This window comes from Salarias fasciatus, chromosome 17 (genome assembly GCF_902148845.1).
Source record: "Salarias fasciatus chromosome 17, fSalaFa1.1, whole genome shotgun sequence".
Lineage (NCBI taxonomy): Eukaryota > Metazoa > Chordata > Actinopteri > Blenniiformes > Blenniidae > Salarias > Salarias fasciatus.
Genome location: NC_043761.1, coordinates 7,931,766 through 7,958,394, shown reverse-complemented (window position 1 = coordinate 7,958,394; position 26,629 = coordinate 7,931,766). Strand labels below are relative to the sequence as shown.

At 42.1% G+C, this 26,629-nt stretch overlaps 1 protein-coding gene across 3 annotated transcripts in view; it reads right to left on the bottom strand.

Moving 5' to 3' along the window:
- The window catches only part of tafa5a (TAFA chemokine like family member 5a), a 136,887-nt gene that overhangs the window by 75,687 nt on the left and 34,571 nt on the right, over positions 1–26,629 (bottom strand). The window contains exon 1 of one of the 3 annotated variants that reach the window (XR_003933325.1): positions 16,331–16,597. The exons of the other annotated variants lie outside the window; for them this stretch is intronic. The gene's annotated coding sequence lies outside the window, so the exon portion shown is untranslated. Of the gene's footprint in view, positions 1–16,330; positions 16,598–26,629 lie in introns of those variants that run through there. 3 annotated transcript variants of the gene reach the window in all.

The following is a 26,629-nucleotide window of genomic DNA, read 5'->3' as shown; positions in this document are numbered from 1 at the left end:
AAGAGTTATGGAATGGTTTAACGACATTGTAAATTATCTGAATGGGCATTCACACAAACCCCATCTCAACCCGGACACCCGTGGCACAATTTGAACCAGTAAATCACAAAGCACTCTTCACCTTTAGAGCCGAAATGTCAAGCGAGGATATAACTTTGAGAAGAACGGCATCTATTCTTCTGCTAAAGTGCATCAACATGTGTTCATCCACGTTTGAAAACATTCAAAGTAGTTTCAGACGAGCGACTCTTCATGCATCACTTTGTGATATTAGTCTGGATGGGTCTCCAGGTCATGAAAGCCAAACACAGTAATTATGTAATTATGTCACTTTGATTGGAAAAAATAAAGTAAATGATCAGCTGAAGATTGTGCTGTCAATATTTTATGGCTAATCGCATTAGTTTCATTCGGTAACAGACATATTACGTAACCATCAAAACGCTTGAAGCAATCCCACGTGCTGAAACGAAGTCACCGTGAGGTCAAGACAGCATCTTTTACAGTAGCAACAAAGTCTCTGAGCCACTCACAAATATAGTGGCTCACAATCGACTCCACAAGATAGAAGAGGAACGAAAACGAGAAACGCATGCAGGAAAATGGCTGTTTCTTTAGGAGGCGAAGAGCAGCCTGTCTCTTTTATTGTCACTGGTTTCTGAAGGCTTTAACATGTCAACACCCTCAACGTCGAGTTTTTTTCTCGACGTTCATCACAACCTGAATGCTCATCCCTCGCTCTCCTCTTGGCAACACGGTCTTCTCCCGCTAAAGAAACAGCTCCGCTTACTATAGCGGCAGCATTTTGCATAACAAAAGAGGAGAAAATGGGGAGGCAGGGAGATGGGAGAGGAGATGGGAAAGTGTCAAGTGTGTAGGGGAAGTTCTCCTTTTTTAATTCAGATGTGTGTGCATTCAAGTATGCATGTCCAAATGTGTGTACATGAGTAATAAAGCTTGGGGCGAGAGCTGGAGCACAGGCAGTCAATGTGCTTTAATGGAGACTGTGTGCTCACTGCGGCACGGCGTGAATGATAAATTATTCATCGGCTACAACACCAAAGCTATCATCAGGCCATCGCGATCATCATTAGCCGATGGTCAGCTGTTGCTTTAAGGAAGAAGAAAAAAAGGCTAAATGGTAAATCATTCACGACAGGTGGCACACCCTGCCATGCTGCAATGACCACCTTAGAAAATAATAATAAAAAAAAGTTGTGAGCACAAGGAGTGTTGGAGCTAAAAAGCAGTTGTTTACAGCTCCCCAAACTCTTCCACACGACTCTTGTCTTCCTCTTGTTATACCTCTCTTTTCACACATTCCCACACACACACACACACACACTCTTTCTGCAGCTCTCTCCCTCCCTCCTCTGTCCCCTCCTGTTTCATTTTATGTGGTCAGCTGGATCCACTGTCCCCCCGTCCTTGCATTCATTCCTCCTTCTCCCCATCCCTCTGTATGTCCCACCTCTTCTCCCCCACAGTCGCTCTTTCTTGCCCCCACAACCCTGATTTCTGTCTCTGTCTTCCAGTGGAGGAGGTGCCAGGGCAGCGTAATTGGTATTCAAGCTCTGTCAGAGCCAATGCAGAGCCCTGTTAGCAGAATAAGAGAGGAAACATCCTTATCTGGATTTCTACGGTAAGCAGAGGGCTGGGAGGCTGGCAGGCTGGCTGGGTGGCTGGTTGAGTGTGTCTGGGTTTCAGCTACACTTTCTGCTCCTATTATTTTCTATTTTAACTTCCTGTGTGTGTCTGTGTGTATTGTTCTCCCTCTCTTGCTCTCTGCCATCGTCTTCCTCCTGCTGTTAATCACTGACTGGTTTTGTCGCAGGCTCTGCGTCGCATGTGCGCCCATACAATGGGACTAAACAGCGGCTGTAGTCTGGAATCATACACAACATGCAGACAAGCGCACGTGCACACAAGGGATGGAGCCCAGAGGAACACCTGCCTGCATGCACACACTCACAGAGACGACGCACAACCCCACTCGGCCCCCTGGCGCACAACTTCCCCCACATCTGCATCTACCACACACACACACACACACACACACACACACACACACACACACACACACAGAATATCCTCTCTTCTGTCTCCTCTCAGTTCCAGAGGACTACACTACAAGACACATGTACTTGCGCTGCACCATTATGAGGCTATTTTGAGGACACTGAGTAAGAGCACCCGGCTCCGACTCCCGTCTCCCTGCACACTGTAAAATGTGACAGTGGCCTGAATGAGAGTTAATTAACGGAGCTATGTACGTATTAATTTTTAAAGCGGAGCAGGAGAATAGGCTTAAGCTGGGGGGGGGAAAGGAGAACAAAAAAGCAGATAAACTGCCAGAGATGATTTGAAAGTAATTTGACATTCAAAAAAAAAAAAAAAAAAAAAAAACAGTATTGGCAGGTTAAAAGTTAACCTTAAATTAGAGCAATTTCTTTTTTGATTATGTTTCTAAATAACACGCTGATGAAAACACAGGCCGCTACCACTAGCATTGTATTGCTCAATTCAGCCTTGGCATGACTGAAACACTTTTTATTTTTCTAATTGTAATATGTGCTGCCAACATTTAGCCATTCAGACAAAGAGAAACACACAAATAGTGGAATTGTCTGACATGATTTTATTACACTGAATAGAGCAGAGAATGCCCTTCAAGTTTTATAATTAAAAAAAATGACATATTTCGTAATTAGGCATTGCTTCATTTTGGGAGTGCATTGGATTTTCTTTTGTAATAAGCATATTGCGTTCTGGTACAAACCCTTAAATTATGTTGATTCCTCAGAGGGTATAATTTGAGAACTGAAGCATGAGCGTCAACAGAAATGTGGAAAATTCCCAAGAGTATTAAATTTCCCTAACAACCCACTGTACCTGTGACAAGAACAGAAAGGGCACGTGTGATGGTGCTGAAACTACATTTTCCCATAAAAACATAAAACCTGCAGTGCATGCTCATCAGTTCTACATTTGTATTGGCAGCAGTCAAATGTATTGCAAAGTATTCTGATGTGTGTCGTGCTTTTGGGTGCACTTCTAAGAGAGCCATGCCAGGAAAAGATTGTATATTGTGTGTAATTTGAACTGTTTTTTTATTTTATTTTATTTAATTATGAATCAGGTTTAACTGCATTAAAGGGGACATATTATGCTATTTTTCAGTCACGTCATATAGGTCTTAGGAGCCCAAAAACATAATGTTTATGTTTGTTCGCCCCAAATTCATCCTTTGTTCGGCGTTTCAGCGGTCTAAAAAGTCGGTCTGAAGAGCCCTCCTCAGAACAGGCTGTTTCTGAACCTGCTTCCTGGTATGCACTTGAACGCATCTGTCCACGCCCACTGTCACACACACACACACGGTGGGGGCACAGTCAGGGGGAGGAGTTAAATCCTTTTATTTCAGGATAAGAGGACCAAACTCAAACTCGACTGTTTCAGCTTCAGTTTCAGTTTCATTTTCACAAAATGTGGTGTAGCAAGACAGGGAGGAAACACAGTTTTCAAATTTGAAAGTCATAGTGAGGCTACGGCAACACACACTACGATAAGAGACTCTTCACAAAGTGAAAAAGGGATAATATGTCCCCTTTAAATACACTCAGTAGCACACAGGTCACAGACCGGAACTCAAAGCATTTTGTCAGAAACTGTGTTTCCTAAACCTGATGCTTGCATGTTGGTCAATTTAAAATGCACTAACAGTATGTTTTTTGGAATATATTCACCCTCAGGCAACAGGGAACATGGAAAATCCCCCAAGGTTTAAATAAATAACATCGATAGCTGTCACTTTTACTTTTTCTTTTTTTTTTATCCGGCAAGCTACAATATGCTTGTCTAAATATGATAAAATTATTCAAAAATACTATTTCTCAGGCAAGTGCACTACTAATGCTGATGTAATGTTCCCTGTGGGAATTTCTCAGATTGTGAGCACACGGATTTTATTTTTATTTATTTGTTTCCCACCCGATTTCAATGCACCATCAGCTCCGACCGGCCAGCAGCTCTATTGCCAAGCTAGCGAGATGCCGTCTGGAGAAAACCTCTGGTTGGTCGGGAAGTGCGTCATTCAGAAATGAGTCAGCCGTTCAGGTGAGATGATCAATTAAATGAAAGAGAACGAACACAGAGAAGCTTGTGGCAAGAATATCACAATACTGAGATGGTTTCCTTGTAGGTACCATTGTAGCATATTACTTTACTTAACACAATGTATGAGAATAATATTAAACTTTTAAAATATCTTCCATGAAATACGTCACATAAAATAGGAGGCAATGTTTGGTTGCATTTCGTGAAGTTCAATAAGATATCTCAAAAAAAGTTTCTTTATATTGCAAATCAGTGTAATATAACAAGAGTTACAAAATAAAACTTTCTAAAACCCATAAATGCTGCATTCTTTTCCAATATGTAAAGAAAAAGGCATTTTTTTTCAGTAGATTCCGTGACGATCTTTACTTTTCCAATGAGAAAGTGGCACAGTCTAATATAGGTGAAAAAAGTGTAATATTTTCCCATTTTTGTGCCATCCCTTTGCAACAATCATACTGCTTATTCAGGATGTTAACTCTCCAACATTTAAATAAGCAATGACCATTTCCATTGCTTTATCTGCAGCTTCATTAATGCTGATTAAATCTCGGCACAAACAGTCACAGAGGAGAAATAAAACAATCGCTGCGATGAAGGCAACGCCAAATCCATCCTGGAAGAATCGAGCGGTTAAAGCAAATCTCAGAAAGATTGGAACTACAGACCAAATTTGGATGATATCCTTATTCTCTCTCGTTCGCGCTGGCGCAGGTTACTAGCACAGCCAATCGCCGTCTGCCGTTACCTGAGTTGCCATGGCAACCCTCCCCCAAAAAGAATTTATTTCAGGAAGCAACCCATCGGCAACAACCTGTGACTCTCTCTCTTCTCTCTCTCTCTCTCTGTCTGTCTCTCTCTCCAATTTCCCTCCTCCGTCAATCTGCTCTTTCACTCCTTTGTGCACTTTTCTCTCTCCCTCTCTCCCTCTCTCTCTGTTTTATCGGCGTCTCTCGCGCCATCTACTTCATCTATCGACAAATAGTGTCCTTCCCTTCATTTCCCTCACCTTCCTACGTCTCTACACTTTTACCCGTCTGTCCCTTTCCGCCTCATTTTCCGTCACAGTCTGTCTCTACTCAGTCAGTGGGTTACTTCACCTGCAGCCACAACGGGAGGAAATGTTGCACCGGGCTCCTTCACTACGCTTTTATCTGCACTCATGGCTGCAGCTGAACGTGCACGTGTGTGTTGTGCATGCACAAGAGCCCAACTGTTCGCGCCAATTATTTCGTTAGCGGCTGACAGATTTCTCTTTCCACTATTACTACTCTCCTAGCTACAGGCACCAGCAGAAACCCCAGCAGTTGTGCACACGTACACACACACAGCTACCGGTTCAAGTCCATCAATTAAGGAGGCAATTTGCTCAAGTGGTTCCACCTGGGTCAAAAGGCAGGTGGGTGGCTGTGCTCTGTTTACCTATCAGACACTATTAGGCCTGAGATGTCACTGGTTTTACTTCTGCCCTCCGTTCATGATGTCAGCTGTGCTTGTTTTCGTCTGTCTGCCTGTCAGAAGGGCTGCATTACAGGCGGTGTGTGTGTGTGCCTGTGTGTGTGTGTGTGTGTGTGTGTGAGTGAGAGGTTATGTCAAGCTGTTAGATGATAACTGGAATGTACAGTATCTGTCATTGTCTGGCAACCCAATGACAGATGACGGTAACATTTCGCGGAAGTGGCGTGTGTATGTATATATCTGTGTACATGTTGCGTGTCACTTTATCACGCTGCTGACTTGTGGAAGAACAAGCAGATGCTTTTTTTCTGTTCACACTCATCTTCGTCTTGGACAAGATTGCATCAGTGATCCTTGAAGTGTGCGTGTGTGTGTGTTGCTACTTTTGTGAGCTGTTTATTGTGGACTGTGTGGCCTTTGCAGCTATATTTCATCTTCTCTTTCAAGTGTCCCTGCCACTGTGTGTGTGTGTGTGTGTGTGTGTGTGTGTGTGTGTGTGTGTGTGTGTGTGTACATGTGCAGGTGACCCTTTTGTGATAGTGGGTGCATGCGTGCTGTCTATGTGCGTACATCTACACTTGCAGGATATATTGACTATCTTGAAGAATGGCATGTGTTCAGAATGTATGATGAAACTGTACACACACTGCGCCACACACTCACACAGTCTGTTTGATAAATTAGACTTGGAGCTACAGGAATTTGCTTTGCAATGTACTAAAGCAAACAGGAGATAGCGCATACAGTCTGTCAAGCTCTGGCGTATATTTGCAGGAGTGTGTGTGTGTGTGTGCGTGTGTGTGTGTGCTTGTGTGCAAATTCGTATGCCCGCATTTGAATTTGTCGCTACGCCTCTGAGCTTTAGCTTAACATGCGCAGATGCCCGTGGCCTCGACGTTTATCTGCAAGGAATAGAGTTTGTGTGTTTACATGCCAGCCTCATTGTGCAGATGTGCTCCGAGGCACGGCAGCCAGCGCACGCAGTAGGTAAATCGTACCAACAGGACTTACATGTCAATGCTTCCTCTCCCTGCCGTTTGATTTAGGCAAGGGCATTCTGTTTCCTGCATCCCACAAGCCCTATTTCCTTTCTCATTGGATGTGGTATTATCCTTGGGCTTATGTGGTACAGCACAAGATATAATTTATTGTCTGTTCAGCAAGGCAAATGTGCAAACCTGGCATATTTCATTTTCTGAACATATCATTATTAAAATATTATTTCTTTTTTCCACCTTTTTTTTTTGGGGGGGGGCTGTTTCACACTGTATGCCGAAACGCTATCTGGGGTACATCTGATTCATGCTCGCACTGTGAATTTCTAGGCGATAATAACCTCTGAAATAAAGAATATTGAAGGCCGTGCACACTCCGCCTTAGAGGAGGCCAGCCAAGTCGGCGTTATGAAAGGAAAAAGATGAGTGGTTAAGTCAGACACATCAGTGCACATCAATGCATACCAAATAGAAAAATGTGCACTACCTCTCAGATGATGAAACACTTGGTTTGGGAAAGCAGTGACCCTCCCGCCCTGCTATGCATACTTCCATTTGAGCTCTGACGCAGGGGTACCACAGCCTGGCTGCTTCGGCACCGACAGCAGTGAATGCCCTGCTTGCCTCGTGAATTATTGTACATGTATGCATTATTCTCAGTGAAGAATATGGTTTTGAAAATTTCCAAGTGGTGGCACTGTAAAGAAACAAAATACCATGGAAGAAAGCTTTCTGTATTCATGAGTTTGGTTTTAACAGTCCCTGCAGGTACAATAATGAAGTTCCTATCCCCCATGTGGAATGGACCGTAATGATTATGATGAAGCAGAATCGCTCAGTGTTTCTTTCTTTCTCTTTTTTTTTTCTTTCCACCCACCCTGCTGCTGTATCGACAAAGCTGTAAACATCAGCATAAAACTATATGTAGCAACACTGCAATTGTAAAAACAGGGACTATTAGCTGATGCAGTGAGGGAAAGGAAGTAACCCTGTTCTGCAAGGCTCCAGATCTGCAGCTGGAATGGGCATACACAAGGTATTTAAATGCTATGATTATTACCTTTTGTCATGTTTACTGTATTGTTGTGAATATGTGTGTTTGTCCTCTCCACACCTGGATGAGCTGCTGTCTACTTCAGGGGTGTCAAACATAAGAATCAGAGATTAAAACCAGGCAACCAAGCCAATGATATTATTAAATATTAAATTATGATGCTGTAGTTGTTCTTTGTGACTAGGTTTTTACCCTGAGATCTTTTCTCACCTCTTAGTTCCAATCCAAAAAAAAAAATAAAACAAACGCTACATTTCACGTATGATCGCGCACTAATCTGAAGTCTGCTTTGACATAATTGTTTTCTGAAATAATTGTTATTGTGTTACTCGTACTGTGTGATGTATAAGCCGTCGCATCTGTTTGGCAGCGATAGAAAGCTCCTTCGGCATCCGAGCTACTTCACAACTTCACACAAGACAAAAGGGGTTTCCAATGAGTAAGCAAGCTCAAACATACCATCATTTGAATAATGTTATTCCAACAACCTGTTGGATTACAATTTGACAGTGTAATGCTTGCCAGCTACATCAATTATGTCAATGATGATCACCATAAAAGCAGCAAACCTGATGAGTTATCTAGCTCTGTTGCATGACTAACACCCATGTCAGCACCTTTCCCCTCCGCACGCCGTAATAACATTAGCAGATAAATGAGTGGCACTGCTTGTTATGACCCATAATGACATGGCTCGTCCTTTACAGTGAGCTAAGCCCATTTTCTTTTTATGGCATTAGATCGAGAATAGGAATTGGAACCCCACAAGCAATCTATTCAAGGGTGCAAAGAGCTAAGGGGATGTGACGTGCCAATGTTTTTTAGTGATTTTCATTATGTGTCATTCTATTCTAATTCATTTTCAATTGGACCATAAGAGCTGCCGCCATAAGCGGTACAAAAGGCAGGAACGGACGGAGGAGGATCTTGTTTAGCTGCAAGACATCCCGAGAAAGAAAATAATGATCTTTATGAAATTGCTTTAGACACAATCTGACAGCCGAGACAAAGCAAGTGGCTGGCCTTGTTCAAATCGATAAAGCCTCCATTAGTTTTCTAAAGAGTAACACGCAATTTGTTTTGGTGGAACAGCATAGCATTGGTAATATTCTGGCCCTCTGACACAAAACGCTAATGCACTAGAGCCAAGCCAGCATCAGATTAAACCTACATTTCGCTGGGATGGAAAGCGAAGGAGCGGTTCGAACGCACTGGATCCATAAAGCATGACCAAGCCGGTTATCACCGACACCACATTTGTGTCACAATGGCCAAGGGCCATGCTTTGGCGAAGAGAGAAAAACCTTGTTTCTAAATCTATTCAAATGACTGTGATCTCATGCACACAGAAGATCAAACTTCTTAAGTAGGTATCGATCGGCGAGATGAACAGACACAAAGATTGATTGAAACGTTGGAATGACCTCATCCCCACCTTTGACACAGCGGGAAAGCACAAATTGAAAGCGCAGAAGGGTAAGCACACTTCTCACCCATCATTTCCTCAAGAATGTGTGGATGTATCGCACTCAAGCACCCTGGTGGTCACAGAATCAATAGTCTGAGGAGTCAGCCTATGAATAAAATGAACAGAGAGCTCGGCTCAGTTCCCTAAATCAGCACTCTTTGAGCTTGTTTATCTTGATGAATCCATTATAAGCTTGGTTTGGATCATCCGAGGGGAGGTACAAGCTTCTCTTTGAGAGATGGTCATGATGGACATGTTGCCAGTGTTGCAAGAATGGGCCCAAAGGAATCCGCCCTTCCTTGGAGAAAAACGCTGATCTGAGAGGATCTTTCTTCCACCGGCTGACAGGCCGATAGACAAATGGCTCCGCTCGTCTCTAACCTCTCAAACTACTGGCCCTCCTTCTTCTTGTCCTGCTACTCAGTGCGTGAGTCTTCTGCCAACTGCTCCTCCTTCTTTATTCAGTCTTGTATGTGTGTGTGTGTGTGTGTGTGTGTGTGTATGTGTGCGCACACGCTCCCGCATGACTAATTCATACAGCAGAGTTTTATCAGATCTCAGTGACCAGAACACATTCCCTGGCAACTGGATGAGGTTTTAATTAAAGATACAGCTGCAGCCGCCCCTCCAAAAAAAAAAAAAAGAAAATCACTCCACACTTTCTGCAGATTCCCATGTCTTCCATTCAGGAAGCGCACAATCTAGTAATCTGTGCTAGCTTGCTGATCTGTGCCACAATTTACTGCATGCATTACAGATTTTATCACCAGCATCTGTATTACATGAATGTGCCTGAGGATGGAAGACGTAGCACCGAGTGTCCTTGGTGATCCAAGGTTTTTTACGTAGTAGCTCAAATCTATGTCTTGAAGCTTGGCTCGGTAGGGCCTGAGGGAGCTTTACACGGCACGTCATGGGTCGAAGGGCGGGAATGAAGTGGGTAAGGCCGACGTCTTTCTGACATCAGTATTTCCAAGGCCGGCAAGTGAGTCTCTCCACTAAAAGCTGGAACCCAGAGAGGATCCTCACAGCCAGCGTTTCATTAGAGTCCAACTCCAACTACTGCTTCTTTTTTTTTCTTCTTCTTCTTTCTTTTTATTGTCCCACAGCACTGCCAAAGCCCAATCAATAGGACTTTAGGAAAACTGGGTGCAATAGTGCACAGTTTTTACTGTCCCACAATCAATAGGAACTGTGAAAAACAGTGCTACGGGCAAAATATTGAAGATTTCTCTGTGTGTGTGTGTCTCTCTCTCTCTCTCACACACACGTGCCCCTGGACATAGGACACAAGGGGGTTGTTTAGACCTGACTTAGATTACCTTGAATAACCACTGCAGATTTCTACTGCAACTGTGATTGATTCATCGAAGTGAATTAATTAACAACCCCTTTAACTAATGAATCAATTAAGCAACTGATTAATGTGCGTTGCCCTTATGGATTACAGCTGATACTGACCATTAAAGATAAATTGTGCTCAATTTAAAGCACTTTACAGCAGATTACATGCAGGGGAATGCTCTGCCTACCTAAGCGCACCATCACTTCGAAGGATTTGAAATCACTGAGATTTGCAGGGTAAAACATGGTGATTGTGACATTGCTTCTGTGTATTAAAGGAGTACTGCAACATTAGATACATGCATATTATCTTTATTTTGCTTGAGCCTACAGCTGTGCTTCAGGGCTAAAATCCCTCCTTTCTGGAGATTAATAATAGATGCTCAAAGAGGAAGAAATACATAATGACTACACCTCTGCTGCTGCATATTCAAGTCAGAACTCATGCTACGGTTCACTCTGGCCTCGACTATAATTAAACAATCCACATGTTTTAGATGCAGGTGATGGCTGGCAAACAAATATGCCTTTTAAAGACGGCGCCTGAAGTGCGTTCAGCATTCTGCAAATGTAGCGCGAACCAAATTAATATTCTGATGGAAAAATGAAACACGGCATTCGCAGATGGCACAATGAAATTGAATAGTTGTGCTGAAATCACTGCAGCAAGGGCAAAAAAAAAAACCAAAAAAAAAAAAACAGGGAAACAAAACAGTATACCATAAGCAAGTGTCAACACAAACAACAGTTGTGAAACAAATCTTCAGTATCTCAGGGGCCCATCAGCTTTTTGACAGCTCTGACACACAAAGCCAATCACCGTGTGAAATATCAGTCGTATGCAGAGGAAAATTCATGATCATCACGAATCACACCCAAAGGCTGTAATCAGGAAGATTTTTGATTTGTTTTCCGTTCAGTGACCCCAGCTTTGAGCTTAGAGACCTTTTAAAGGAGAGCTGCCCCTGATGACCTCTCTGGTGAGTGGCATGCTGGGAGTTCTCGCCCCCACACGAGCTGCGCGGCCGCTGTGACTGTAGGGTATGAAATAACTGACAAACTCCCGGGAAGGCACGCAACCTTCGCCACAACGAGTAAATTTTGTTCATTTTCTGAAACTCTTAAACTCGAAACAGAAAAATCAGCGCAGAGAGCCTGTAGGACTCTCGAGCCAAAACGACAGCATCAGAGCAACAGGATGCGGGCAAATTTGCTGACAGAACATGGAGGTTATATCAGGCTGAAGTGTGTTCTGCCAAACCCCTTTTGTCTGAGGCCGTGCCGCCACACCTCCCCTTGATTTTTTGTTTGTGCCATTTTATGTCTGAAGAATTGCTTGTCAGCCCTCCATGTGCAGACCGACTGAGTAAAACCTGGAAATGACTCCTGGGATATACAAGATACTGAGATCTTGTGATTGTCACGGCTGCTCTTTATTTGGCTATAAATTGATTCTTGTGTGGTTTATTCTACATAAACTTTACATTTATGAATCCATTGTGTAAGTTACTGGAAGGGGATCTGTCCACTCCTATGGTCTGCTCTTCTGCCAACTCTTTTTTTTTTTTACTGCAGGGGGAATAAAATCTCTCGCTCTCCTGCAGGGTTTAACACAACTGCACCAGCAGGATGGTCAAAACATATCAATGTTAAAATCACAGTAAACTGTGCTGCCACTTCTCAGTAATACAGTCTGTTAATGTATATATGATATGTGTTTGATAGTTCCTTACATTTACATGACGTTCTGTGGGGGGGAAAAAAACTCTAAAATGAATATTGCATTTCATATAATACATATTTTAAACACATCTATTTATTTATTAATAAGATGTTTTGTAATAAGATAAATTCAGGCTGGGTAAAATAATCATCAGTTGCATTCAAGACAATCAAACACTCAGTAAATGATAACTGGTGCAACGCAGCATTTCTAAGATCCATTACAAATTAATATAATCCTCAGGTTTATTCAGGTTTGCGTGACCGTGGGATCATTTTCTGGAGCGCTCACATGAGGTGCCCGCCTTTTTTTCCCAGCTCGTGTCTTCGGACTTGACGGGGACTTCCCTTTCTCCACAGGCCACGGACGTGCATGACACCAAGCGTCTGCCACTGCTTGACCCTAATCTGCCCTGAAGCTCCTCTGAGCGGAGCTTCTACACCACAGAATGTCATTCTGATCCACGTCTTTTTTTCTAAAGGGGATCCCCCTGACTCTGCCTCTATCTGAGGTCAAAAAAAAAAAAGGAAAACAATGAGTCTGGTTGCCTGACATCAGGCGCCTCTCGTGTATGCACATATCTGTCACTTCGGCCCATTATGGCTCAGCCTGTGGTTTTACCTGGAGATCAATAACTGCAGTTGTTAAGCAGACCGGTGGTCTGGTTCAGGGAGGGTGAAGGGGCCATTGGGGGTGAGCAGACAGGGGTTTTGTATCCAGCAGAACAATCCTGCTTGTCATTATAACAGAGAAACTGAACCCTTTGTGTTTTCAAGACTGTTTTTTTTTTTTTCCCCAGACGCCTCTGAAAATTATCCTGCAAATAAACAAATTTCTCTCAACAAAAAAAAAAAAGGAATTGTGGCAATAGTATGCTGTTTAAAGCCCAGATTCTTTTATCTCAGATGGCTTAGCAACTGAAAAGCATGGAGCAGGCACAAATCAATCATTGAAGATTATTCAATTTATCTGTTTTATCGCTGTGAGCCTTCAGTTTCCTCATGATTTGCATTTTCAGCTGACAATGTGCTCATTAAGAGGGAAATATTGGAAGATTTTAAAATGTTGATAGTAAATCTTGCTTGATGCTGATTTCCACATGAATCCATTACATTGTCGCTGTATTAATTGAGATCCACGCAGCAGTGAGAATTTAAACTGATGCTCTTTTTAACCATATTTGTAACCCGCAGCATGGCTCCAATTCACACTTCACATCATCTAATTACAAAAAGCAGCATGAAACCACCAACCACAACATTCTGACCAATGAAATGAACAATAATGTCCTTATTCTAGCAAGAGTAACATATTGTTGAACATTTTAGCCACAAGGTTGATTTGTTAGATTTGGGGAGGCAAATGAGGGACCTGCAAAATATTCGGAAGGAGGTCATAATGTTCTGGCTTATCTGGGAATCTCACTTTCTGAATTACTGTGTTTATTTTTACCTAAATTGTCCATAAATTGAAAGTTGGGTTTTTCATACCAAGCACTATCCCATGAACCTGTCAGGCTCTCTATTGCCATGTGACAAATATCTCGGCCAATGAAGAGCAAAATGGGATTTGCTCCATTGCCTGAATTATTGAAGTGGACAGTGTGAGAAATTTATGGCACAGAATCCATCCACATTCTCAATGCATAATGTTTAAATAGGTTTCCTTCCCCAGTCCACCCTTTCAGCATCCTCATTTCTCAGTGCACACAAACCCCATGTCACATTATCCAACAGGGCTGATGCAATGGGGTGTACAACACCACCCCCTTCCCAAAAAAAAAAAAAAACACGTTCCTATTTCACACTTTTTGTATGTTCGTAGAGTTGTGCCGTCGTCTAATGGCCTGCCAGAGGGGTGACATTTTGTTTTTGTTTTTCCATGAGCTTTCCCATCACTACAATCACCAAACTGGATCTGCATCTGGCTGCTGCTCCCACCTCCACCGGCATGGAAATAACTCCACGGTTTGACAGACTCCCTTCAGATAACAGACCACCTGCATGCACATCTGAACTACCAGCTACAGCGCGCACACACACACACATACACCACTCTCAATACACATACACACACATAAAAAAAGTACAGCAAAGACAATCAGTCTCTGATATGATATAACCTACAGTTTTCATGTCTTCCCATTTTTCTCTGGGCACAAATACACACAGGAGCTGGTTCTGCCGAACATCTCTGAAGTTCTTAATGCTTGTAAAAGAACATGCGAGACAAGACCAAAGGGGGTCTGCTCTTTTTTTAGGCCCCCTTGTGCATGCCTTTCATTATCCTCGTTCCCAAAAGGCTGCCACTAATGCAGTCCTTTGAATTCATTTTATCAGTTCTTATTATTAGGCCTTACAGCCGGCTTTGACCTTGGCCATTCTCGAGACTGAAGTGAGCATATTCTCAACCAACCGCGAGTGGGACTCCCTCTCCATCACTTTTTTTTTTCCCGAAGATTTCAACATGTATCTTGAACCGTAATGAACATCAGTTGCACTGACCAACCAACACCATTCAAAAAGAAGAAGTGCAAAGCTATTCGGTGTCAAGTTAGAAAGCAACGGGGGGAAAAAAAAAAAAAAATGCAGGCTTAGGGGAAAATCACCTCAGTGTAAAAGCACAACATGATACAGACAAACAACTCAGCGGTGAAGGTCAAAAATATTGCCTTGCCAGTCAACAAGCTCAACAATGCTGATGGCCTGAATCTAATGAGTGCCCCTCGCATTAACACAGCCATGAGCAGCGCTTTTTTCTCCTCTTAGGTGGCCACACAATCCTCTTTTTGACCTCTGTGGAAAAAAAAAAGGCGAGTATGCCACAGTAAATTAACACTCCAAAGGAAGGCTCCGGGACAAGTGCCAGTACAAAGTTCTCAACTCTCCTTGTCTCACATTTTGGCTGATTGACCAGGTTTTTTTCCTTTTTTTTTTTTTGTCTTTTCCCATCACTTCTTACTCCCAGCATGGCTGGGCATCCTCCTTCCCTGTGGCGGCCGTGGACTCACCACAGTGAGGAGAGAGTGTTTGCCACTACTTGACCTGAATATCTGGCCAGTGCTGGAGGCACAGAGAGGGACGGCGAGCCAGTCCAAGCCATGCCTTTCAAAAATGTCCACAAAGGGAGCCCATGACAGTTTCTAAGTGCCAAACAGACTGCACCCGCCCCAGGGCGTACATGTATAAAAAGGGTATTAAGTACAGGGTATTTTTTTTTTTCGTGCCAGCTTCATGGAGTACAGTAAATCCCTTGTGATACATCTTTTGACTTAAATAAGGAGTCTCCAGCAGCAGTGAGTGTGCTGAAGCTCTGCATGGGTTTTGAATGGTATATATTATGCTGCTGCACTGGGGGTGGAATTAATGGCCGGTTATGTGAAATAATCCCCTATTCTGAAACATCAGTGAAGTTATGACTCATTATTCCACCTGCCATGCACAATTGAACGCCAAGCAAATGAAACTCAATTAATTAACCCTCCAACAAAAAAAAGAAAAGAAAGAAAAAAGAAAGATCTGAGGGCAGACGCAGCGTCCGCGGCTCACACGCAGCGGCATAAAGCGCGGATCCTCACCGAGAGGTGAGTGAATGAAATATACCACTGCTCCAGCATGAAAAGGTCAGAATGAAAAGAACGATAATAATAATAATAGAAAAAAACACAATAGAGGAAAAACGGAACGACATTAGAGCCGCTTGACCTCCATGTTACCCTAAAGCTAGACTCTAGTGCCATCTATTGAAAACGTTTACAACAAATCAGTGTCTACACAAACAGGTCTGCTGATTTTATTGCTACTCCCCCCCCCCCCCCCCCCCCCCCCCCCTGCATTCGTTGTACCTCATTTCTCCTTCTCGATTGTGATGTGGATTAATCGATCATCAAGCAGGTGACTTGTTGATGTGGAGAAATGCAGGTGGAGGGAATAAAATCCGCGCTACTTTGCTTAATGCGAATAAATCGTTTCTTATCTCGGTTTAGTTTCGTTTGGATTGATATTATTCACATTTGATTGCGGCAGCTACAGTCCGCATTGGAGTTACTGCTGCGGAAAACTTCATCTCAACTACATGTCAGGCGGTGGAAACATGGGGGTTTCGGTGGTGGTGGTGGTGGTGGTGGTGGGGGGGGGGGGGGGGGGGGTGATCGGTGGAGTTTGGGGAGTGATTACCTTCTTTGAGCAGGCGGGAGTGAATGAGGAGAATGAGAAAGCAGCAGATCGCCGCTCCGGTCAGTGCCCACGCAACTCTAAGTAGCTGCATCCTGGCGTAGGAAGGTTCGTGGCGGACCGAGACAGCCGTGCAGCGGGAGAGAGACACTCCACCTCAGCGCACAGACACGCACTGACTCATATTCTGCTGGCCATGTAATGCAACATTCATCCGGCTTTATAGGAAAGAAAGAAAGAAGGAAAGAAAAAGAAATCCACACTTGTTAGTCCAATTTGGATGCGATTTAAAAAAAAAAAAAATAAAAATCCGGAGGAAATAAGAAAAATATGCGCGCTCGCTTGGTCGCCGGTGCGTCAGAGTGGCTCCAATTAAAAAAAAAAATAGAAAAAAAGATAAAAGAGGGGCGATTAACCCCCAATATTCGTCTGAGAGGCTGGCATGCTTCCTTAAATCACTTTTTCTCCCCTTTGTTATTCTTATGGAGTCGCTCGCTGGCTTCGCCGGAGCCTCAGCGGAGACGGCTTCTGCAAAGCGGGCTGCGCCCCTCGGCGAGGCTCCGGTCCTCCGGTGCGCACGGCTCTCCAACGGCGATGCGGCGCGCAGACGATGATCACCGCTCTCCGCTGCATGTTACGCACATCTCTCCCACTGCCGGAGAGGCTGAGGCAAACACTGCCAGCCAAGTCGCCTTGCAGACTCTCTCTCTCTCTCTCTCTCTCTCTCTCTCTCTCTCTCCCTCTCTCTCGCTCTCTCTCTCTCTCTCTCTCTCTCTCTCTCTCTCTCTCTCTCTCTCTCTCTCTCTCTCTCTCTCTCCCTCGGTTTTCCCTCCCTCTTGTGTTTCTCTCTTGATTCAGTCCAATGCAACTCTTGTCATTTACGCACGACAACAGCCACTTCATAAACTATGCATCCCCGAGAAGAAGCCTGCTCCTCCTCATCTGCGCTCAGCGCGTCGAGCCTCTGCAAAACATTTCCCCCCAAAATCAAAGAAGCAGAGGCACCGTGGTCGGTAATTTCCTTTCTCTTTTCCCTTCAAGGCAAATGAGTAAAATCCCAGCTGCGGGGATTCTTTCATTTTCACTTGATGCTCCCTTTATAGATCTGATCATCGATGGAGATGAGAAGTGTGGCAGGCAGGATCTCACTCTCCATCTGTGTGAGTGTGTGTGTGAGTGTGTGTGTGTGTGTGTGTTCCTCAAGCGAGATCAGCTTTTTCCCCTCTGCTTAGCTTCAGGTTACGTCACAACTCCCCCAAATAATCTCCTCCTGCTACAAAGCGCCAGATAGTGCCGCCGCAAAAGAAGGGTTTCCACTTGTGCATGAAAGTGAGTCAAGCGTGGGCTGCAGGTGATCATCACATGGCCGACCAAAAGAAATGAGTTTGTGGAAATGTCTTTTTTCTCTTTTGCTATTAAGATTTTAATGGCTTCATAAAAAGGTTTAAAAAAGAAAACGCAGAATTTAGGTGAATGTGCTTTAACTTGGATATGGATGCAGAAAGAAAGAGAGAGAGCAGAATAAATTCTGCACCTCTATATTAGCCAAGCCTCTTGGTTATTGAAACAAGCAATAGGCTTTGGTTAGCCTAGCCCGAGGCTCTTCTCCAAGAATATTCAACACCCCCTGAAACCTATTACAGCTGTGGTCTAAAATTTCATCACATTATGAATATAAAGAATTGATGCCGCTGCAAATTCTTTAAAAGCCTTTTCTCCTTCGGATGTTTAAAAGGATAGCCGAATCCTGTGAGTGAATGCAATCCAACTGAGAGAGGAACACGATTGAATACACGAAACAATAGCACATGTAATCCTCCACAAACCCCCATACACGCCAGATGAGCATCAAGCACAGCCATTGTCTTTGTTTAATGTGTATTTGTATCCAGTTAAAGACTCGCATGAGTGTGACTATGCAGGAGATTGAAATTTAGATGATTTTTTTCTTTATTATTTCAAAACTTTGTTTTGTTAATGGGTGTAAATCAGTCGCTGATCACAATAAGTCATTCATTTGAAAGAGGGGAAGCCAGTTTGAGCACGATAATCCATATGGCAGCTCGTCTGAACGCTGCATTTGCTCCTTGGGGCTCTTGCGAGTGTTATTTCTGCGTCTGTGTATTCCTAATTGAATCACAAAGACACGGCTGGACGGGTGACGGTGCCACTCAAACCAGAAAACTGTCATTGCAATGTCAATAAGGTTGGCCCCTGCAGCTGCGAGGGCTAATTAGCTGATAACCGTCTCTGTTGGGTGGATTGTACGCCAAACTCTGCGTGTGTGCACGTGTGCGCGCGTGCGTGATACCTCCCAGCTACTTCTCCATAGCTGTGATCCACCCATCGGTTGCATAGAAAGCAATTAACAGAGGCCTGACCTCTACAAGGATTTAGGCTCAGAAGATAGTACATGTGTGACTGTGTGGGTGGGCAAGTCTGCGAGTTATCATTTGCTGAGCCTATATAGGAGTCTGCACTCTCTGGAGAAGAAAGGAGCTATATGAAATCTCCATCCTCGTTCGTGTGATCCTTGATTGAGAATGAGAAAAACACTTAGAGAAAATGATACTGTTGGATTTGCCAAAGGAACCAATTACAGCATTCACAAGGCTGCACACACCTGCGCCGCACTTCTCACCTGACATACCTTGAACCTGTAATATCGTCCCAAAGCACCAACAACATATGCTCGAGTGTTAGAAACATCAGCTTTTTCTTATCATTGTAAGGTGGCAAAAAGTCATTTGTTGTAGCTGTTGGGTAAATATTTAACAGAGAAAATCAATGCAGCTTCCCTGCTTCGACACTCACTGGTAATTTGACATTTGTGTTAAGTTATTTTTAAAGTGATAATGAGTGGATCAGCATTCAAGACACAGGCAGTCGATTCTGGAGCATATGGAGCTCGTAGAATAAGTCCAGAGCGTCACCTGGATGAAGGCTCTTGTGTCGTTATTCACACTTTGTAGTTTGAGTGTTGACGTTTGACACGGGCACAATGGCAACCAAACTAAACTACATGTTGTTGTTTTTTTTTTCAAATTGTTTAAAATTGTAGCGTTTGCGAGGCCTTGCAAATCACATGAGGAAATTATGAGTCCTTGCAAATGTTTTGAGATATTTCGAACATCCCTTTGGCAATCTGCGGCAATTCAGTGAGATCAGCTTATTAAATACAAAGTTTTTTTGTTTTTTTTTTATCATGTATGAATGATGTACTTGTGAAAAAAGATTTATCATAAGAGAGGAGAGATTAAAAAAGATGAAAATGGTTATTTTGTTATTATTTTACTCATCAAAAATGCTGGTTCCCCACAACACATTTCCAAACCACCATGAGGTAATGAGGCAGGAATATGTATTACATTCACTTTTTCTTCTCAATTTTAATTAACTGCTACACATATAAAGATAATACAAATTAAAAATTGCCATAAAGCTTTCCATCATGGGACATTTTTTTTAATCTGTTATTCTAAGTGGGCAGTAGATTAAAACATAACAGACCTATAGCACGCCGTCCCACGGAACAGTGTTTAATGGCTTTGTTAATTATGAACAACATTACCATTAAAGGTCATTTGGGCCCCAGAGATAAGTTCCAAATCATACTCATCAGCAATTCTCTTCCAATTAGGAAAATTAACAACACTGTGTTTTATAAACTATTAGAAACAATTTAATTAATCTTCTGGTTTAATGACAGCAAAGGAATGTATTTACCATGTCTACATTTTGCCACTATGGTTTACAAGGAGGACAATAAATGAAAAGAAAAAAGTCTTAAAGACCATTTGCTTTTGGGATTCTTCCACTACATAGACATGAAGGCTATTAAAGACGAGATCACTATATTATGTTTGCATCTAAAGCTTTATAGTTATGTTGCTTTAGGAATGCATCATTTTATGTTTACAATTGTTTCCTCAAATGATATACTGCAGGGGGCAATAATCAGTTTTCCTGCCTTTGACTACTTCAAAACCCGTCTTTGTCACTAAACTTTAGTGTTTGTACTAAGAGTCTCGGTTTGTACACTGCCGCTCGGGGACCAACTGTTCTGTCTAGACACTATTAAAAATCCCCTTTAGATGTTTTGCTTGCATTCTGTGTGACCCTCTTCCTATATTACAAAAAGGTGGCAAAAATGTCTCAAGATAACGTTTGGAGAACTGCATTTTTATTTATTTATTTATTTATTTTTTTTTGTAAATGATTAAACAATTCCCTTCCTCGCCATCCTCACACCACCCACATACACTGCTGCCTCGTCTCCTCTCTCTCTTTCGGCTGCTCTCTGCCGCCACCCCCTCACCGCTACGCTTTTCCTCGCCAGGAGCCAGGAGAGGCGTTACTTGCTTTGTCCTCTGTGCAGGTCACTGGCCGGGTGCCAGACAGAGCCCCATGCCAATAAAAGCCATGAGTAATGGCCTAAAACTTCTACATTCACTGTGTTTCCCATTATTTCCATGGCCGATAAATCTGAAGGAGGGCTTAATCAGAGAGAAAAGCCGGAACATACGGCCTATGTCCAGTACGATGTCCAACAAAAAGATTCCTCCGGTTTAATCTGAGATAAAAGTTGAGGGTGGCAGCCACCAGAACGTGACCCACTTTGTCATCTGACAGGTGGAGCTGTTATTGTTCAGGCCGGCGAACACACTGCCGCTGTCATAAAACAAAAGCTCCTTCTGGGCCGCCGGGATGAGGTTCGACTCGAAATAAAGCCGCGTCACAACCTAATAGAGGACTAATTGAATCAACATTTCAAAATCTGTTACTCAGCGAAGAAACCAGGTTTCACAGGAGAACTGGAGAGATGAATGTGTTTTAAACAGTTGTGCAAACTGATCTGGAATAACAATAAAACAATTTCTTTGTCATGATGTGTTTCTTGTAAATGACAGAAAAAAAGACCAAAATGAGAAAAAAAAGCAACTTTAAATATATGATGATATTCATAGCTTGGAAGAAAATCGTTCCCTATTCCACTACATCGCTTTAAATGTCACTGGTATACTCATATCATATCCTGATGAAAGCAGGGGGTGTTTTGAACTGGGCAGGAGGAGAATTATCTTACCTTTGAAATATAATGAGAAGAAGGAAAAACCGGAAGGTAAAAGTAAAAGATTCAAACGGGCACCAGATCCAACTTTCCGTCCACGGATCACATGTCGACTACAGGAAATCCAAACATTACTCTGCTTTAATTACTTTAAGAAGTACATTCATTAGATGTTTTTGGTCTGGCCTGCTTATTGAAGTGACTGATCCCTATGAGGGGAGCAAAGCATGTTTTCACCTCTCTCAGCGATAAAAATACTTAATAAGGAAACACACACACCAGCAAATCACACCCTGCCTATTCCCATTTGAAGACCTTTTAAAGCTTATCAAAAGGTACAGCATGCAAGATTTAATTAATGCTGCGTTTGTGAATCAGATGGTGGTGAGTCAGCTTAACCCTCAGTCTGTCCTCAGTCTGGCTTCGCAACTTACTATTAGTCTCTAGTTGCCAAAGGATCCAGTCATTGTTGTTTCTACAGAATCAGCAACCAGTGCAAGCACCTGCTGCTTTTCCCCGTTCCTGATTAAACATGAATACTGTGCTGGTTGAAATGCGGCGACGATGATCGATCAATTGATACATTTATAATGTTACGTTATTTTTGGAAAACCACCAAAACCATTGCTAAGTGGACCAATCATCTGTCTAAATGGGCGATTTGCCCAAATCAGTCCCAAAAACAAACTCACCCAGAGACTGAAGATGAGATAATCCGTCATAATCAACACAAAGCACCAATTTGGCTTTGTAAATCTTTCAGTTTCATCAATAAATCCTTTTGCACAGGTTATCTTGGGGGAGACATCGTGCTTCCTTTTGTTTACTGTCAATCACCTGACAGCCACAAGAAAGAAAATAAGCATCTGCCAGGAAATAATCCATCAAAAGCTCATCACTTCAGACATCTGTCACATTTGTGTCTTTGTTTCTAGAAAACATTTGTTAGTCGAGATGTCAGTTAATTTTCCACGCCAGAGCTTTGTGTTTTTAGTTGGTATACCTAATTTAAATCACTCCGCAATGCAGAGCAAGCGAGGGAAATCTAAAGATAGAAATATATGAGCTATAAAGAACACATCAGTGTCATTTATAGCTCATTTATTTCTTTGAAAGGCTTATTAGTGGCTAAAATGAAAAGACGAATTACTTTTAGGAGTGTTTCTGCTCCAGTTCTGTACTATTCTTGGAGCACATGAGATCCACTCTGCACCTCATCAAAAAGGATTCAAAAGTTCAAGGAGCATGAACATTTACGATGATGTTTTTTTTCCCCCCTTTTGGAAAGGGTTTTGTCCTGTTTCCATCGTATTCAACAGATGGCAGAGATGATTACTATTTACCTTGGTATAATGTAGTGTTGAAAACATTAAAAATACACATTTTGAGAAAGAAAGGAGAACAACTGTGAAAAAAGACTGAAGTTTAAACATTAAATTATTTCTCATTGTCAAATCCGATGCAAAGGTATGAGTTAAGTGTGAATTAACATGCAACGCTGCGGCGCTGCCATGTTACGACAGCAAGCCAGCCGTAGCATTCTCGTCTGGCCAAATGCTATAGCAGCTACTCCTACGACAGATCAAAGCTCAGCAGCTTCATGTATCCTCCACCCACAGATGGATCTTATCTGCATGTCTGCATTTTCACGAATGATTAGTCTCATATCGAAGCTTCTTCTTGACCAGGAGCGTCAAACACATTTCAGTTCAGAGGCCACATGCATCCCAATTTCATCTTGAGTGGTCCGGACCGGCAGAATGCTGCCATGATAACCTTTAAATTTAAACTTTAATGTACTTCTTTGTTGTGGTACAGAGTAAATTAGTGCCAAAAATGATTACAATCTCAACATAAAGCCAGTTTTAATGACACTTTCTAGTGCAAAATACATCGAATACTTTGCTATATCTGTCACATTATGTATGTTTTTTTCTTTAGTTCAGGTTTGAATCCCACTGCTAATGGGTCAAAACAGCGGAGCACCTTATATCAAACCAATCAATCAATGGCATTCTGTGTGAAAAAGTCAAATCAATCATGACCGTTAGTTATTATTATTGTTGAAGGGTTGGGTTCTGTTCTGTTGGGAGCTGTTGAGGTGTTGCAGTTTTCTGTTGTTTGGTTTCTGTGATGAACATATTCCTGCAGTTTCAAAGCTAAAAAATAATGCAGTGTTTTTCATGACTTTGTGACTTAATTCTAAATCCTTGCCAGCCTTTTAATCATTCACTTTTGGCAGGGTTTGTAGCAACACAATTAATCTATGTGACAGACCTAGAGCATAGATTTATTCCTGCTTTACAAGACTTTATTAGAGCTGATTACAGATTCATAGATTTTAATCTAAATATTAAACTCTCTTTTTTAACTGGAAACAGTGTCACCCTCAATAATTTGAGCAAGAGAGCGATCATTTTATTCATTATTAACTGTGTGCACACGGAGGGCATTTAACTCAGTCTTATTATAGGAAATTTGATGCGCCGAGCAGACAAACGTAAGTGACAGACTCGCTCTCTCTTGAGGCTCTCTGTAAGCTTCTTACATTTCCTGTAGTCAGACGAAAACAAACAAGCATCCACAAGTCTGGTGTCAACATCAACAGCCCCGCTCATAGTTTAGTGTTGTGGAGACAGCGTGTTACTTTCGGGCACCACACAGGATTCATGTGTGATTTTTGTCCAAACATCTGTTAAGGCCAGAATGTAAAGCTCCTGAGAAAAGCAGACTTAACACCAGCAACATAAACTCTATATATTCCTGTTTAACACCAGCAAGGATGTCGGCTGGTATCAATGTGGAGGCGTGAATTAGTTCAGTGGAAAATAACTGACACTGTTCATCTATCTTCAATGCGTCCACTTCATTCAACCTATTTCAATAAAAGACACAGAATAGATAGTTTGGAAACACATCAGAGGGTGAACACGAGAAAAATGCACAATCAAACCTCAGAACTTCCGATTCCAAGTCCGCTTCTGCAGTTTTTAGGCCACTGATGCCTGCCCCATTGGCTGCCCCAACGGAAATCTAAATTACTGAAAGGAAATTGTACTGTAGAGGCATGGCTTGGAATTACAGGGTGGACAAATTTAGTATTGAGCTTAGCGAAATTATCTGATCTAGTATAACACTACTCTCAAAAAGAAGTCCCAAATGGATGGCTGCTAAAGAAAATAAGCAGTCTCTTAACTGATTGTCCTTCATCGTAATGGCCAACAGACGAAAAAGCAAAACAAAATATTCAACAAGAAGGCCTGAGCAAAGAGCTAACACGAGTTCATTTATTGAACGTTTCTTTTGTCTAGACTCTAGAGGGACCCTGAGAAAAGAGTATGACTCCATGTGCTCAAATAACAATCAAGATGAGGCATGGCCACATAAAAACACTTTCCCAAGATGGGAACACTGTCCAGCTACAAGTGACAAATCAGTGATCTCCCGACTCCATTACTCCCTTTTGCTGTGGGTTGTAAAGCTTGTTTAAACTGCTATTCAGGCTGCATTTTTTTCAAATTTAGTTTTTTTTTGTCAACTTCAGGAGGTGTGAAAAATCACTTATCTCATTTCAATCAAGCCATGTCATATATTAAAAGCTGCCAACGGTCAAAAATCCAAGGGAAAGGCCTCGATCTTTATATTTTGAAGAGTTTATGTGCACTTGGACAGCCTAAACCCTTACTCTCAGTAAACAATATTGAAGTGGTGGTGCATGATCACAGTCTTTTACCACTGAGCGTCGCGAGTAATTGCAACACAAACTTTGTCACTTACTATTTTAATTCCTTTTGATTTTAAAAGTTGCTTTGCCAAAAAGCTGCCGTCTCTGATAAACTGCTGTGATTACAGAGTCCAGAAAAAGCGCCTCGCATCAGTGTCGCCGTAAAAGTCCCTCCGAGGTTGGTTTCGGTTCACTTTCACAAGCAATTCAGGAGGAAAGCTGACTCAATCATTTAAATATTGATCAAGTTTTGTAATGAGGATGTCATATTCAATCTGTTCAGACGTAATTAAAAATCAATATCCTATCAACATTAAATGAACCACACAATGTGGATATTCTGAATCGACTGGAAGAAAGTTAATTGACTTGAGTCTCAATTTTCATACCAATCTGCTACGCATGAAACATCCTCACGGGTGTCGAATGTGGACAAAATACCCCGCATACTCATTATTCAACAAATCACAGCGTGTTCAGGAGGGAGGCGCGGAAAAAAAAAAAACCAAAGAAAAATGTATGAGCTTGAAAGCTACAGGACGGATCCTCTGAGAGTAAACAGGTGAACGTAACATGAGTACGAGTGTACAAGGCCAGCGAGAATGAGTCTGTAGATATATATATATACACACAATGTACATGAAAAGGTACAGCTCAAGGTCAAAACTTGCATCTTTGCCCTGGCTAAAGGAATAAAAACATATTTGTTGTGGCAAACTGACAACAAATCCATGTTTCTAACTTTGTACACCGCATTCATATGTGGCATAGCTTGATAACCTTCTATCAATCATTTAAATCTGTTTGGTTTGTGTTTCTTCACATTAATGTCAGACCATTTTTGCCATTATGTGATGAGTTTGAACCCACACCTCACAATTAAAGAAGCAACCACAAATAATCACTTGTTTTCTTCGATTAAAGACAGTAAATAATTAATTCATGGACATAATATGAACACAGTCAGGAATGCACTTAACACACTGGTGAGAATGAGACTCAAAAAAAGAAACTGAATTTCATAAATAGGAGGTGTGGCACAATATGTTTGTCTGCACAGTATGTGTAACCATAGGAATCCAAATAATTAATTAATTGAACCAAACATAGTTTACAAGTTGCAATTTGTATTTTTCATGCTTTTTGAGTTATGATTGCGCTCTAAAGTATGCTTCAATTTTTCCTCAAAGTCCCATTCTGAATAAATGATGCATAACCCACTCTGTGTATATTTGCTATAAAACAAAAATGAAAGCAATACAGCATAAATTGAATGGAGGCAATGGCCTTAAAACAGGAAGGAGCTGGGCTGCCTCTGTAGTCAAAATAAAATTCAATTGTGAAGATGATGAGAATATTTGGACGCAGCGCTGTCTGGTGCAAGGTTTGAAAAAAACCAAAAAAACAAAAGGAGAAAAAGAGCATCCTCCTCTGGAGATTGCTGTAACCTTGAATAACCCCAGCATGCCTGCGTTCATCTGTGAAGGAGTAAAAAAAAAAAGACATT